Raw genomic sequence first — 17,258 nt, 5'->3', positions numbered from 1 at the left:
TTGATCCCTGATATGAGAATTCTTTTACTATTTCTATTACCTCATTTTCTAGTTTGAATGTGTATAAGTTCTCTGTGGTCATTATTTTTGTTTTCTTTATGTTCACCAGTAAGTCTGCTTTTGCACTTTCTTCTTTGGTCTTCCTTAGTAGTTGTTCCAGGTCTGTGCTGTTTTCTAGTAGTATTATGGTGTTGTCAGCATAGAAAATAAATACCCTGAAGCCATTTATTACTAGGCAGTGGGACCCATATTGTGTTCTGGAGTCTCATTTGGCTGCCATCTCAGGAATTAAAACAACAAAATTTTTCACTTGTCTAACCTACACATTGCTTTCTTGACACAGTTTATTCTTATGGCTGTCATTGAAGCTCTTGGCTTTAAATAGAGGAAGAAGAGTGCTGACATGATTTTCTATAGCAGGGCTGGATGAAGTGTGTCTCTTTTCGATATTGTCAGCCTTCATCTCCCTAGTAAGTATAGATAATGGTGACGAAATCCAACAATATCTGGAGGGTTACACTTTCCCCACCCCAGTCTTATAATACAGGCTAGTGATTTTCAATCTTTGGTCCTCCAATTGTTTTGACCTTCATCTTCCGAACAGCATAGCCAAATGTCAAGGATTCTGGGAACTGAAGTCTAAAGCATTTGGAGGGCCAAAGGTTTAGAATCATTAGTGTAGACAGAGGCCATGCTGGCTGGGAGATTCTGAGATTTGAAATCCAAGAAAATAACTATCTAAGAAAACAACTGGACTATATAGACTAGTAGAATCTGCAGTCATTTGTGAAAGTGAAGGACCAGGACCAAGAAAGGAAGATCCTCTACATCTTTTCTTTTTTGTCTTCCCATTTTCTCCTCCCATTGCACTTGTACCATCCATCTGCCATCTGCCTCTGTAGGAGTGGCTCATAAAAGGATCCATAACTTTGTCACCACTTGCTTGTGGAGTTGGGTATTGCTATAATTGATGAGCTTGCATCAGAAATGCAACTTGTTCTGAGAGCTGGTGGGTTTCAGGGTTTCTCCCACGAGTTTCTGGTGATTCCTAATCAGTTTAAACTAGCCACCCCCAACGTGTTCTACACCCCATAGTTAGCTTATGCATGCTCTTATCAGTGTTTGGGGCTAAAACCATATGTTAGTTATTAAACAATGCCTGAAATATACAATGCATGGGTTTCATCTGGGTAAACTCTCTGACTAAATGTGATGCCTTTGCATATTTGTTTCACTGATTTCTGTGGACATTGTTTATATACACCCAGAATACATTCCTTATTTGATAAAGCCTGAAACAAAACTTTAATAGAGGGTGAAATATGTATCTTTGCGATGAATAAAGAAAAAAAAACTATTTATTGTTTTACTTTCTATGTATGCATTAATATGCTCTCATTTTGTATTTTGCAATACAGATAACACCACCCCCCCGCCGCCTTGTCAGTTTTTCTGTCATAAGGCCCTCCTTCTGAGCCTCTTCATCTATGCAAATTGCCCCTGTCATGGCCTCAGAGGAAGAGGAGAAGAGGCAGGCACAACTCCATCATGCCTAGGCACAGAAGGCTGCCCTGGCTTTGGAGGGAGAGAAGAAGGAGATTATTGCAATTAAAATAATGTGACTTATCCCTGATGGGATATAGTCACGTTTTGGGATGTAAGCTGGTATTACTGCATGGAAAGTTGCCAGTACTGCTGCCGGGCAGCTGCATCCCAGGTCCCAGCTGCACTTAGGTGGCTGCTTTTCCAAAATGGCAAGCTCCCATTTTGGAAAACCAGCTGGCTAAGTGGGGCTGGGACTCAGAATGCAGCTGAGATGCAGCCACTTGGTGGCAGCAGCAGCAGCAATTTTCCATGCAATAATACCAGTTTACATCCCGAAATGCGACTGTTTTTCATCAGGGACAAATCACATTATTTTAAGTACGATAATCTCTGAAGAAGTAGATGAAAGGCTTTCCATCTATCCCAAATGCCACTGCCCTGGCCTCAGAGGGAGAGAGGAATAGACGGGCACAGCTCCATCATTCCTAGGCCCAGAAGCAGATGAAAGGCCCTCCCTCCATCTGATTTGCCACTGCCCTGGCCTTGGAGGTACAGAAAAGGCAGTATCTCCTGGACTAAATGCCCTCCCACACTGCCACCCCCTTTTCCTTTTGTGTCATGCCTTAATTAGATTGTAAGCCTGAGAGTAGGAAACCATTTTGTTGTTGTTGTTTTACTTGTAACACACTATGTACAGTGATAAGAAAACAACAACAACAGATGGAAGTCTATTCCTCATGAAATGGTGCTCAGTTTTAACTGAAATAGTTTCTAAAGAAAACGATAGTATTGGAATGAGAAAAATTAATTTAACATAATTATCTGTGTCAAATTTGGATTGTTTATTTCTCAGGTTTTGGATTATCTAATAATATTGCTCAGCCAGGGTCCTCCACAAAGGAGGGCAAGGCACTGCAAATAGAACATTACCAAATGAAAGCTAAAAACATTAATATAAATATAAATTCATGCTTAGTCATGCTCAGAATGGAGGACACTTTGGAATTCCTCCTGGACTGAAAGTTGAAATGTAGGACATGTCTTGAAAAAAGAGGATCTCTGGTTACCGTGTGCACAGTAAGATATACAAGTCTATTGTATATTCAATGGCCATTAAATATGACAAGATTTTTGTTATTTCAGTTAGGAGTTTATTCACTTTTCACAGTGAGAATCCCACTGAAGAGTAGATACAGTACTCAGAACTGCCCTACCTCTGTTCCACTCCATATTTTACATTAGAATATTGGAATGGGACTTCATCCAACAAAAGGGCTGTTGTCCCTGATTTCATGGAACTTGTTCCTAGGCTTTGCAATAGATAGGTTCTTTTAGAATAGAGATGGAAAACGTGGTCTTCCAGATATTGCTGGATTGCAACTTCTATCAGCATTAGCCGGTGCAGTCCAACAACATCTGGATGGCTAGATGATTACTTGCCTTAGAAGAATACAGTGGGAGATACTTTATTCTTTCAAAGCAGGTGAATGCTGCATTATGCACCATCCTTATACTTTTCTTCTGTCTAGTGTTGTATATCCAAAAGACAGAACAGTAGAAACTGGATTTTACTTTTTATGTGTAAATTCATGTGAAATATGACTCAAACTCATAAGTACAATTTTATGCCTGGTCAATTAGTTTACCAAGCTCTGCCCTAGGCGCTTGTGGGAGGCTTTTTGTTTTTCCATAAATAGGTGAGTACATTTGAACATGAAATTGGCTATTTTTTCCCCAAAGGAATGACATAAAATGCTTTGCAGTTAAATTACTCACCAAATCTATTGTTGTTTTGATGTGGTTTCTCTAGTATCCCTGAGAAGTATGATGAAAAATAAAAGCTAGCACTTATATTTTGAACATATTTGTCCCAATTTAATGATTATCATTTTTAAAACATCACACAATAAAGGTAATCAAAGAAGATTGTTGAAAAATTATAATGAGAGTCTAATTACTAAAAGATGAAACAACCACCTAAAAGTGGGCTATGAATTTATTTTCAGTAACTTTAACACCCTAATTTAAAACATAATAAAATGGCATACATTCAATTACCAAGTTCTGACATGAAAAGCTATATGGATTATCTCATGGACTGCCTTCTTCTATATGATAACCTTCCCTTGAGTTTAATGGTTTGCTGGAGAAAGCAGCCCAGACCTCGATCTTTTCTAGTGTAGTATTGACATCTTCTGTCTAGAAAAATAGAGAAAAATGTATTTGTTTTGTCTTGCCCTTCCCCTGTCTGAGAAACGGCTGCTTGATTGGTTTTGATTCAGATTTAGTTTATTATTTTAGGCTCCAGTCCTATAATATGTATCTGAGAGTAAACCAAGTTTGTGACATTTATTCTTGAGCAGACATACACAAGATTACAGTGGTATTGGTTTTAGGTGCTGTGTTGTGTTTATACCTTTGCAGTATAAATTTTCTTCAAAAAGCACTGTATTATTCATGTATTTATGCTTCCTTTTATTAATGCCTTCAAAATTGTTTACAAAGTATTACAACAAGTTAATCAGCATTAAATAGAAGCAAAACACAGTGGATAGAACTGTAGTATGAAGTCAGAAGCCAGACTCCCAATGATGTAACTGTACTGATGTAACTACATTGGAGTAACTACGCCTCAGTGGAAGCTGGAGTAGGAAAAGGCCTGTGAGTGCTGTGGCCATGAGGGAAGAAAGGCCTTGAAAAAATATTGCTGTAGAGCTGCTGCATCCCCCGCCCCACACATACATGGCCATTTTGTTCCTGGTGACAGCATATCTCCTTAGCCAGATGTGAAATAATTGCATTATTCACTGAGACTGGGGAGGGATGGTTTTGGTTGTTGTGGAGGAGGAAGAAAGGGAATACCACTCTTTGCAAAAGAAGACATATGTAGGCATAAAGTTGGCTTCTACCTGCATATGCCGCTAGCAGGATGGTCTACCTTCCCTTGCCACTGCTGCACAATACAAATGGAAGAAGTGCCTGCTTTAGCAGGGGCATCAAAAAGATTCTGTCCAGAGTGCATAAAATATAAATAGAATCTCAGGGGTTCAGAACATGCTTCTCAACCTTGCCATGGTAAGCTTGATTTGTAATTGATTGACTGGCCGAACCCAAAGGGTGCTCAGTAATGGCTCTTCCTCTTGGAGAAAAGTGACTAGTGGGGTGCCACAGGGCTCTGTCCTGGGCCCAGTGCTATTCAACATTATTATTAATAACTTGGATGCAGGCATAGAAGGCATGCTTATGAAATTTGCAGAAGACACCAAATTAGGAGGAGTAGCTAATACCTTGGAGGACAGAAAATGTAAGATACTGCACTTGGAAAAAAGGAAAGCAAGGATTATCTTTCTCTTCTAATTGGAATAGGAACTAATGGGAGAGAGGGTAACCTGAAAGAGTAATCAATTAGTTCTAAATGATGACATTCCAAACTCTGTTCCACCCTCTGAACTCAACCATGTCTGCTGACATCTGCATTGCCTATGATATGTTCTCTCTATCTCATTATCTTTCTCTTCCCACCGGCCTGCTTTGTTCCTCACCATACATTTTATGTACCTTCATTCTTGAATCTTTTTTCTCCTTTTGAAGAGTGGTTCTACCAAGAGACACTTTCACATGTATAATGCCCACTCTTCTACCTTTGGATCTTGTGGTCTTAACTCAAAAATGCCTAGAACATTTGTTCTTCTGGCCATTGAGTTCATGCTTTCTAACACTGTTTGAGGACTAATAGGTAAAATCTCTGTCTCTCTCTTTCATTTCTTTATCACCTTCTTCTTCTGCTTCTTCCCCTCCACCTACCTCTGCCATATGCTGAAGCATCACAATGTAGCTGTTTTCATGTAGCTGTTCTCTCCTCCCTCCTGACACAAACATACATGCAAACCCAGCCACATCTCTCCTCAAGCTAGTAAAAAATCCTCCTCCTTGAAATGGCTCTGGCTTCATGTGTGCTTTTCCTTTCTACAAGATTTCTTCTAGATTCATGTTCCAACATGACAATGTGCTCCTATTGATCTGATAACAGTACACATTTCTAAGCCAGCTCTAATGGATTAACAGCAGTGGGGATAGAAAGAATATTTGTAATTATTCACTCCCAGGTCAAAATACAAATTTCCTGATAGTTGGGAAATGCCATTGGGAAAAATAATTGAACAGAGAGAATTTTGTGCCTTGGTTGTTGTTGTTGAGGAAATATTGCAAAGGGGTTATTCTATGGAGGGAAAAAAAGTAGTTTTTGTACAACCCACCCAAAAAATCCAGTTTCACATGCAGAAAATGGGTTTCCAGCATAGAAACACACACACTCAAAACAGGAGGGTCTAGAAAAGAAAACTATGTCAAACAAACTTGGGGAAAACCATACAAGGTAGCAAATATAATATTAAAAAATTAACAAAAAAGTAACTAAAGAATATACAGAGAGTAACTACTACTGATCTGTCTTAGTTTGGTAATGGACTGGATGAGGAAAAACAAACTCAAGTTGAATCCAGAGAAAATGGAGGTACTTGCGATAAGGACCCCATGTCCAGGGAAAGAGCTTTGTCAGCCAGTCCTGGACATTTCCCCTAAAACACTGTGTCCGCAGCTTGGGAGTGCTCTTGGGCTCATCCCTTCAGTTGTCATCTCAAATAGATGTGACGGCTAGGAGCACTTGCTACCAACTTCGGTTAATATGCCAGCTGCGCCCCTACGTGGACTGGGGGGGACCTTGAAGCATTGGTACATGCACTGGTAACCTCTCTTCTTGATTTCTACAAAGCGCTCTACATGGGGCTACCTTTGTGCCAAGTTCGGAAGCTTCAATTGGTTCAAAATATGGTCACTGGGACATCTAGGTTTGACCACATAACACCTGTTTTAAAATCTCGTCACTAGCTGCCGATCAGCTTCCGGGCACAGTACAAGGTGTTGGTTATTATCTTTAAAACCCTACATGGCTTGGGCCCAGGTTACTTGTGGGAACGCCTCTCCCTACATAATCCACCCCGCACTCTCAGAACCTCTGGGAAGAATTTACTATAATCACAAAGGACCAGATTAGTGATAACTTACCAGAGGACTTTTATCTCTGCGCTCCAAAATTATGGAATGACCTGCTGGAAGAGATCCACCTTATTACTACCTTAGACACCTTTAAGAAAACAGTCAAGACAGATTTGTCTGTTAAGATAGTCACATCCACCTCAATGCCCCAATCCACTGATCATGATCAGATGAGAATTTTAACTGTTCATTTCATTATTGTATTATGGGAGGGTTGAGGTGGAATTATTATTGTTGATTATAATTGTATTGTTTATTGGTATTGATGACTGTATTTTATCTGGTTGTAATCCCACCTCAATCCTCAGGGAGAGGTGGGGAATATAAATAAATTATCTATTATTATTATTTATAATAAAATGAACTAAAATTACACAAACCAAAAATATCAAGAAAGTAATTAAGAATTATACAGTGTGCCCACGTCATACGTGGCTGAAAGCCATGCTGGAAGAAGGGGCAGTGCATCCCATAGGGAATAATGGGGCATGTGCCCATGGCGTGCGTGCACTGCCGTGCTGCCGCACCACCATATGCATGAGCCCCATTCATTTAAATGAGGCTTGAGCATAGGCGGAATTCGCTTTACGTGGGGGAGTCCGTAATGGATCTCCTGCATAAGGAAAGGTCAGACTGTATAGAATTCAAAGATATAGCTGTGTTAATCTGTAAAATCAGTATGTAGAGATCTTGTAGCACCTTTGAGACTAGCTGAAGCATCTGAAGAAATAGACTGAAGTCTACGAAGGCTCATGCTGCCAACTTCTTTCTTTCAGTTAGTCTCAAAGGTGCTACAAGATCTGTCTACATAATCATTATATGTTTATATACAGAAAGTAACAAACAGTGTACTTGCATAGAAAACACTGTTACCTGCACTGAGGAAGGATATTTGTTTTCTCCTGCAGTAAAGAGAAAACTACTATAATTATTAACACTCACATGTAAGGATAAAATAGCCATGGATTTTACATCCAAAATTAGCAGACTCTCTTCTGCAGTGAATATAGCCAGGGCCACAGAGAGAAGTTACCTGAACAACCAAATGAAAAATCTGCCTCCTACAATCAAGTCATTTGTGTTCTAAAACGATCTACTTTCTGGACATGGGCAATAAATCTGAAATGTGTGTAGAGATGTGTGGAACAGCAAGCTATATTAGAGCTGATGGTACAGTAGACAATGTGTGTCTATGGATGGGAGTATCAATATGGGAATGGCCGAAAATGATGCATATCTTGGCTTGTTCCAGCAGTTTCTTACACCTGTTGTTTGCATTTCCCTTTCCTGGATTGTTTTCTCACTTATCAATTGCATATTTTCTGTGTTATTCCTAATGCAAGAGCGGAAGCTGTAATCTGTATTACAAGACACTATTGATTATGAAATGGATTATTCAATTTATGATTTCTTCAAAGCAAGGTGGATTATGTTTTAAATAAACAATCTGGTCTATCCTTCTTTCCCAGTTTAATAAACACAGTTAACTGCTGGACATTTGTTGGATGTTTTTTTTTTGGAGGGTGGAGTGAGAAAGGGGTCTCATATATATACATTTATCTGTGCAGGAACCACATAGCATTGGGGGTATTTATTAATTGCAGACATGTACTTCTAAGTGGTCTGGTAATAGTTATTAAACTGATTCACTCTGTAAATACGTCACCTTTATTCATCCATTAGAGACAGATGGCACTTCCTGCAGGAAACATGTGAAAGGTAGACGTCATTCCTGTGTCTTTAAAAACACTTGTATTTATCAATCCTGATTAGACTTGGGCTCCTCAACATTTGTTGACCTGTCTCTGTCATCTGCTCTTGATATGTCTGCTGCAGATATACAAATGTGCCCCATACAATCACATCTGCTGTGTAGGTATAAAATGGACTGAAGAAGCTGTTTGGAATTTAGTTGTTGTGCCCTTAGTTAGAAAAAGACACAAATTGTTGAGCCTAAAACTGCACCTGTAAGATATCTATAAAAACTAGCCTGCAAACCCTAATAATAATAATAATAATAATAATAATAATAATAATAAATTTTATTTATATACCGCTTTTCCACAGACCAGATTATGTGTCCATAATCCAGCAAAAATTGTTCAAATTTTCGAAAGGGGAATATTTGGCTCTCCAGCTGTTTTGGCCCACTGTTCTAATCAATCCCAACCAATAGGACAAACGGTAAGGGGTTGTGGGAGTTGTAGTCTTAAAATTCCTCCACCTTCAACAGATTATCCCTTCTGCTTGTCTCAAAAATTATTCTGCCAAGGGATATTGAATGCATGAGTTTTTCTGCTGCTCTGATTACCTTCAAACTGGAGTTTTATTGTGATGTGTGTGACAGATTAAAACTCTAGGCCTTGAATTGTCTCTGTGTACACAACAGGAACCACAGCACTAAAACTGTCTTCCTCTTGCCCTGAGAATGTGTCCTGGCAATGACTTAGAGGGGTTACTTCTAGCACTGAGTGAGAGCATGGAGGTCATTTAGTCTATGAGAGATTTGTACGGTCCCTTGACTAGCACTATGGAACATGAGTGATTGAGAGTGCCATCGATCAATATTTTATACTGGAATGTGATGAAGTGTAAAAAGTGTGATTAATGGGGCAATCACATTCTTTTGCTTCTCATGGGGCTGTGAAGCTGCTGTTTTGCTATATTAACCTTTTATGCAGTGAAAAGTTATGTTAACTTTCTGCACTGCTTTTGCCATGATTTACACCACAATCATAGCCATTCATTAACCTTGTGATGATCTTCCTTTCCCCACCCAGAATTCTGAGTTGGATTTCTTGGGTCCAGCGGGATGCCTAGCTTGCTATTGTTTTCAAGAGTAATCCCATAAGACAGACTTCAGGGTAACAAACATTTTTGGACTACAGTTTCTGGGACCCCCAGCCATTTGGCAGATTCTGGGAGTTATAGTTTTAAAATGTTGTTTTCCCCTCTTCTGCCTTAACTTCTTATTTTGGAAAAGACATTAAGAATAGGCTAGAGAAACAACTACAAATTTAAGCATGCTTGCCTGGAAGGAAGCCACACAGAACACAATTGGACTTACTTCTCTCAATAAAAATGCTTTGTGCCTGCTCTAAAGTTCTTCACCAGTATGGCCAGTGTGACAATAAAGCAGGAAGAAAATCCTTGAAATACCTTTTCTTTCTGAGTCTACAACTACCAAACATCTAGCCATGTTGTTACTTTTCTTTTTGGATTTCTGTACAGGAGAGGACCCTCTCATATGAAACAGATCTCTATTATTTATTTAAGGTGGTTTAAAAACACTACATACAGACAGTAAGTTGCTCTTGATCAAAATTAACTTTCTCTTGAAGAAGTAAATCCATGGTATTGAACATTTAGTTCAATCATTCTGATCCATTTCTGTACACTGAATATTGTTCTTCTGAATCATGCCAGCAAGACAGGTAAGGATTACAAACTTTGTGGTGATAGCAGGGAAACAATGATGTTGAACATATAGTCTTCCTTGTACAGCAAAGTTGTATAGTCATAGGAGCTTATCACTCATCATTTTAAACCAGCTCCAGCCTCCCGGGCTAGAGCCGGGACATGGGATAGAGGCAGGTATTATCACTCACTAAATCATCGCCAAACCACCGGCCACTGTCAGCCCAGGTCCCAGCCGTGCTCTACCAGCACTTTTTAGAAGTCAGAAAGCTGGGACCTAGGCTGATGGCAGTCGGCGGTTTGGTGGCAATTTAGTGAACAATAATCCCCACCTCCATCCCGTATCCCAGCTCTAGCCTGGGGGGCTAGAGCCAGTTTAAAATGCTGAGTGATAAGCTCCATGGAAATAATCGAGGTAGCTTTAACTTTGCCTGTATCCACACTGCAGAAATAATCCAGTTTTACACTAGTCTAACTACCATGGCTCCATGCTACAGAATTCTAGGAAGCATAGTTTGTTGGGGCACCAGAGCAGAGCTCTGATGCACCAACAAATATACAGTCCCCCAACTTTTTAGCAGGGAATCCATTCAGGGCCCCTTTGCGAAAATGGAGTTTTGCTTATATTCAAGTCCCACTGGCTTGAATATAGGTGTGGGCACGTGAGGGCATGCAGGCACACACCCCATTCTTTCCCCCTCCATTTTGTCCCTTGTGCAGAAGCGAGAGATGCAATTCTGAAGACTGTGAGAACAGAGGGAGGACTGTACTTCCCAGAATTCCATAGCATGAAGCTATGGCAGTTAAAGTGATGTCAAACTGGATTATTTCTGCAGTGCAGATTCAGCCTGAGACACTTTTTGAAGAAAAACTGATATAGCTTTCATTGGATATGTTTGCTGTAAGGACCAAATGCAAATCTTTTGTGGGCTTTTCGGGCTACATGGCCATTTTCTGGAAAAGTTTGTTCCTGATGTTTCACCAGCATCTGTGGCTGGCATCTTCAGAGAATCTGGAGATGCCAGCCACAGATGCTGGTGAAATATCAGGAAGAAACTCTTCCAGAACATGGTCACATAGCCCAAAAAACTCACAAAAATCTATGCGTGTCTGTGGGCCAACATGCACATGCACGTACACATTCCCATGTACACACACACACGCTGTACCCACCATCTCAAATTCTAAATAATAATGTACTGTTTTACTTGCAATATCAAGTACTCTTTAACTTCAATCCTCTCCGATTAACAAGTATAATGGGAAATTGATTTTTTCCTGCTTAAAGAAAGAAATCAATGGTAATTTAGACCAGGATAAAACTGTGCAAAATTGAAGAAATTGGAGTACCATATACAAATTTCAGGAGACCCAAAAAAGGAAGAGCAATATACAGAATAGTGGCTAAAATCAGTAGATAGCTTTCTAAATCCTCCTAAATCTTTGCATTAGCAGAGACTAATCCCATCTTTACACCCTAAAAGAGATTTTAAAAGCTACAAGATCTCTATAGAGATTTGGAGTAGAATGATTTTGCATCTGCCAAAGGGTGTCATCTCCTTCTCAACTGGTTTTCTTGATCCAAATACCTTCACTACACAATTTAATATCAGAATGACATTGTGGTATCAACACCATCACTACAGCTACCACTTCTGTCATTATTGTTAAACACATATTTAGTTGAACAGTGTACAGATTCTAGACACAGAAATGATGTGAGCCTTGGTACTGTTCAAAGTATTTTAAAGAAATATCACATCAAAGTGTGACATATTGGCCTTTTCCTCTCTTTATCAGTTGCTCCAGTATTTTCCCAAAATGTGTCCAATGGACCTTGGTTAAATTATCCACAATGGATGAATGAGTAAATTTCTGAAGTACTAAACTGTACTGTACTGAACTGTAACCTAATCCTTAAGGCAATACACACTGGTAATAACAATTACTTACTTCCTTACTTTTATACTGGTGTAATTCTTTAAAGGTTTCCTTCCTTTGGAATTTCCAAGTTCTCTAGTTCTTAACTTAAATGGGTTTTGTGAGATACCTTGTGCAGTTTTTCTCCGATGTCTCAATATGCGCATTGATCGCAAAATTACCAGGTCAAATGCCACTCCAGATAATTCTTTAAGCATCTGTGACAATTTGTGATTAAAGTAGGGTGGGGGTGGAGGGCTTTAGTAGAAGCAATTGCTGTGAAATGAATAAGCCAGACAGGCATGTCTCTTTGATAAGTAGGACAGTTTATTTTTTGTCTGAGTAGCATTTATTTTTGCATCTTCTTTGTTCCAAATGTTTGCACTGAAGCTGCACTTCATTAAAAACATGAGAATGTTTCCCAAGGTTCTGAGATAATCTGCCAGCAAAATGCATTAAAAATGTGCATTCCTTTCTTGAAATAATAATTAGAAAGCAATGCTGCCTACAAAAGCTGGGCAAATACTGGCAGCCCATGATGTGAGAAGAAGAGTATTTGCAGATTTGATGGGCCAGTTTGTGTGCTGGCAGAAACTGTCAGCATTGTTCCATTTAAATCAAGGCAGCAATTGCAGCTTAAGTCAATTGTAGTGCTGGCACCTTCATCCTCACTCCCATATATCAAATATTTGTATCTCTGTGTCTTGTTTGCATGAGTGTTTGAGAAGCTCTTGTTATTGATTGGAAACCAAGCAGTTATGCACATTGAGAACATTCATGTCAGAAATGTTCACCTGGACAGCTCATATGAAATGGCTTTTGTATTCTGGACCTGCACTCTGTATAAACACACAAAGAAGAGGACAACATGGGGTGGGAGAAAGAAAGGGGGACAGAGAGAAGGGGAAACTTGTCTGTTGGCTTTGTCACACAAAATGATTCTTAACAGCCCTATACTGGGAGGAAAGCAGTAAAACACACACACCAAATTCATAGACAATGGGAAAATCAATTGATTTAAAAGAACTGGAAGCTACAGTGCAATGCTTGTGTGGATATGTTAATTAGGAGAACCAAAACAGAGAAAACCAATGCTCGATACAGTATGCTCAGATCACTTAGGAGTTTATCACATGGGAGGAATTTCTCCTAATTTCAAATGAAAAGAAAGTGGGGCCAGAACGCATTCACGTGAATTCACTAGTTCAGCGAATTTATGTGAATTCGAATTGTGTTCGAACTGACTTCCCATTGCCCGAAAATAGCTTGCCATTGCCTGAAATTGCATGTGATCACCTCTCATCAATAAAGTGAAACCCCATGATTGCATTCGGACTGACTTCCCATTGCCTGAAATTGCATGTGGTAGTCTATCACGCAATAACATTAAATCCCATGATTGTGTTTGGATTGCCATTGGATTATACTTCCAATTTCCCTTGTCTGAAAATGTCCTTACTGAGAAAGCAAAAACAAGCCAGTGTGTTTTCCCTTCATGAGCCTGTGTTGCATTTATCTGTGCCAGGGCATGCAACATATTGCTCTCCAGATCTTGTGGACCACACCTTCCATCAGCCCCATTATCTACTTCTGCAATCTTGCCCACATGGCATAGTGATATGTGCCCACTTTGGAAGAAAGAACTATGGTGTGTAATGAAGGATTATGTTGTCAGGGCCACCTGATGCACACTCTGCCTCTTTCTTTCTCAGCTAATCCACTTCAGAGCTTGGAAGATGTGGTCCAAAAAAGCTCTACTTCACTTCCAGTACCTACAGTTTTCCCCTGTCTTGACCACAGTCATCCAAGGTCCTGGCGAAATAGTGGCAAATATTAGTGCCTCTCTTCATGGAGAGATATAAGATGAAAATAAGGCGTGATCATGGATAAAGCTATAAGAAGAGGGGACAAAATGAAGGCATTGTACACCCTTCCCCATAATAATTCAGGCCAATGAAGTGATATTTTCATCCAGTCTCTAAATTTCTACCATTGCAGCAACTTGAAACTTCAGTTGTGCATTTAGAAACAGAGTTAAGGTACTCAGAGAGTAGGAGAAAGCAATGTTACCATGGCAATGCAGGCACAACAAATGTATGAGTTCTATGTGTAAACGGATTTCAATATTTCCTTGTCTGTAGTGCTAGAAATTTGGGGAGTGAAGAAAAAAAAGATCAGAAAACATTTTTTTGGGGTGGTTAATGCACTCATTTTGTCATTCCCATCTTATCTATACCCCTGCACAACCATCCTTTCCCTGTCTCCCAGGAAGGGAAAAGTGGAAATTGCTTTTTAGGGACATCATTTCTCCCAGGGAAGCAAAACTTCCAAGCAACTCTTCCCACCTGGTCGTGACTCAAGAACGTGATGCAAGTACTGGTGGGAATCAGTCAGAGTGGGAACAAGAATTGTTTTCTTGGGCCTCCAGTGTATGATTCATGAATAATTAGAAAATAATCTCTTGCAAACTGAGACCAGTGGTTTTCATTACCACCCATATAGATGACATATGTCACAGAAATGCATGCGGGAGGGAGGGGGAATATAGCTCTGGCCATTATGTAAGATATGCCAGTGGCAAATGCTGATTCTGTGAACAACTTTAATGGGTTCTCTTACTTTGTCTAAGATCCCTTTATCTTTCACAGCTCAAGTTCACTCATCTTTTTATGGTGTCTGCTGTTTTACCATGCCTGTATATTGCTTGACATGCCTTCGTCTGAGGAAACAGACTGAGGCTGCATCTGCAGTTCAGAAATAATGCAGTTTGACACCACTTTACCTGCCAGGGCACAAGGCTATGGAATTTTGGGATTTGTAGTTTTTTGAGATATTTAGCCTTCTCTAGCAAAGAGAACTGGTGCCTCACAAAACTACACATCCCAGAATTTGATAGCATTATTTATTATTATTATTATTATTATTATTATTATTATTATTATTATATTTATTTATATCCCACCCTTTCCCCGAAACTGCAACTCTTGGCACCATAGCAGTTAAAATGGGGTCAAACTGGATTATTTCAGCAGTGCAGATTCTGGATTATTTCTGCAGTGCAGATTCAGTCCAAGTGTATGAAAGCTTATGCTACAATTTCTTTTCTTCCGTCTCAAAAGTCTACAAGACTCCTTTGCATATTCACATACCTATGTCATGTTTATTCAAATAATTAGAGGTCAGGAGAGGTTTAGAAAAGGGCAACCAGAATGATCAAGGGGTTAAAGCAATTTCCCATGAGGAAAGAGTAAAATGTGGAGATTCAGCAAGGACAGAAAAGATGGATGTAGGGCCTATATTTCTATCCTTACAAGCATTTCATTTATTCCTTGGAGAAATAGTGGATTATTGCTTTTATTGTTTGATGAGATGAATGGGACAATGAAAGTCAACTATTTCCGCTCTTTTGGGCTAAAATTCAGAGGACAGATAGATCAAAATGCACAGATCTGAATACAAATGCACTATGGGATGAAGCCATCTATTAACATCTGCCTCATCATTGAATTTTTTCCAGTCCAGCTTCGGTGAAAATATATGACTGATGGACAACATGATAACTCACTGTTTTCAGTGGGAATTGAGATGACAAGAAACAGATTTCAGTTGTTGCTGAAGCCTTTTCATTTAGCAGACAATGTATCTGCCAAGAAATGATGAAAGACAGGATACGATACACACACCATGCTTGTGCTCTCCCCACCTGCACAAATTCTAGACCATGGAGTACAGTTTCCTGTATACCCCTACAGAAGTTTGACATGTGGAACTTCATTTCATATGAATGCATTTAATTCCAGCCTATTCCTCTCTTTTCTTTGTATCAGGATCAAATTAGATGTTACATCCATTTACATGTAAAACTTGCTGGGTTTTACATTAAAAAAAAAACTCACAGAAATCATGAAAAAGAGTTATAGGGCTGCAACAAATACACTTTCACATTTGAGCAGATATTTTTTTCTTAAAATTTCTCCTTTCAGCTTTTTCCCTGCAGGGGAAAGTTGCTGTATGTAACTTTCAACCTGGGAAAGGGGTAAGATGACACATGGAGAGCAATTTTGCACTGTAGCAAAAGCAAAAGACTGCGTTCCATTAATTTATAAAATGAATGCACATAACATATAGTTTGGCCCTGCATATGTTATGTTAAAATAAAAATGTTATTTAATTGTAAATATTGCATTAATATGCTTGCAAGCATCATAGACTGTGTGCAGACAAAGCACATCAACAGCTGAATGGCTGAAAATCCATGCATATGAAAGAATGGCAAATATGAATAATGGAAATTAATTGCCCAAGTTAACATTTAGGCAGGGATGAGGAGACACATAGGTTTCTGTCTACCTAGGTTTTTTCATCTTATTTTAGGATGAGGCTGGACTCCACCATAAAGGAGAATGAGGCCCCTACCACACACAGAGGATGTTTAGAAACAGAGAGACGTGTGTGCTACATAGCTTGTGCTGCACTTTTAAAAGTATTCTGCTGCACTGAAGGACCTTGGCCCATTGTGAATACTGAAACAAGATTAAGCTGCCAGTTGTACTAGTTGCCATCTGATCTTTTAAACCAGTTTATGGATATCACAATATCAGTCCAGACTATCGGTCTGGGAGTTCTAGCTGGAATCCTCTGGTCCTATCAGGAAATGTTGGGAACTGAATCCTTGGCCTTGTGCATATGTGCTTGACCATTGAAAAGTCAAATTTTGGTTTCACTTTTGATCCATGGTAATATTTCATGTCACAGCACTTACAGAAACACCATTTCAAAATGGATTATATTTTTTATGGGAAATGTTGAGGATAGAATTTCTAAACCTCAAGGCCTGTCTCTGTTTCTCCAGTTTTCATGAGACATCTCCAGGTGAGAGATGAGGGTGTAAATTCTCCAGTTTTGGTGGGCTCAGCTCCAGGCAAGGGCTATGTACAAATCTCCAGCTTAAGTAGTAGAGCAGCTGTTTGCTACAATTTGTAAGGCTTAACTGATTTGCTGCTGCATCCTGAACAGATTCTCCAGGGTTTTTATGTACAGTATTCATTTAGTTAGTTTCTACTTTCTCTGCCAGTCATTATGGCACCAGGGCTCACCCTCCACTCTGCTCTACTTCCAACCCCTGCTAGAAGCAAGTAGCCTATGGCAAATGCTCCTTATCATGTCTCCCTACATAACTGAGAATAAATCATCTCCTCATTTTGCCTTCATTTGAAAATAGCCTCTTTAATTAAAATTTTGCTCTTAATTTCCAGGAAAATATGTCCGCTCTCCTTTTCTAATATAAAAAATAGGATGAAGAAAGGTAATGTTGAAAATGA

This window comes from Sceloporus occidentalis, unplaced genomic scaffold, assembly GCF_023333645.1.
Source record: "Sceloporus occidentalis isolate IW3139 unplaced genomic scaffold, rSceOcc1.0.p SCAF_5, whole genome shotgun sequence".
Taxonomy (NCBI): Eukaryota; Metazoa; Chordata; class Lepidosauria; order Squamata; family Phrynosomatidae; genus Sceloporus; species Sceloporus occidentalis.
Note: the sequence above shows the minus strand (reverse complement) of the source record.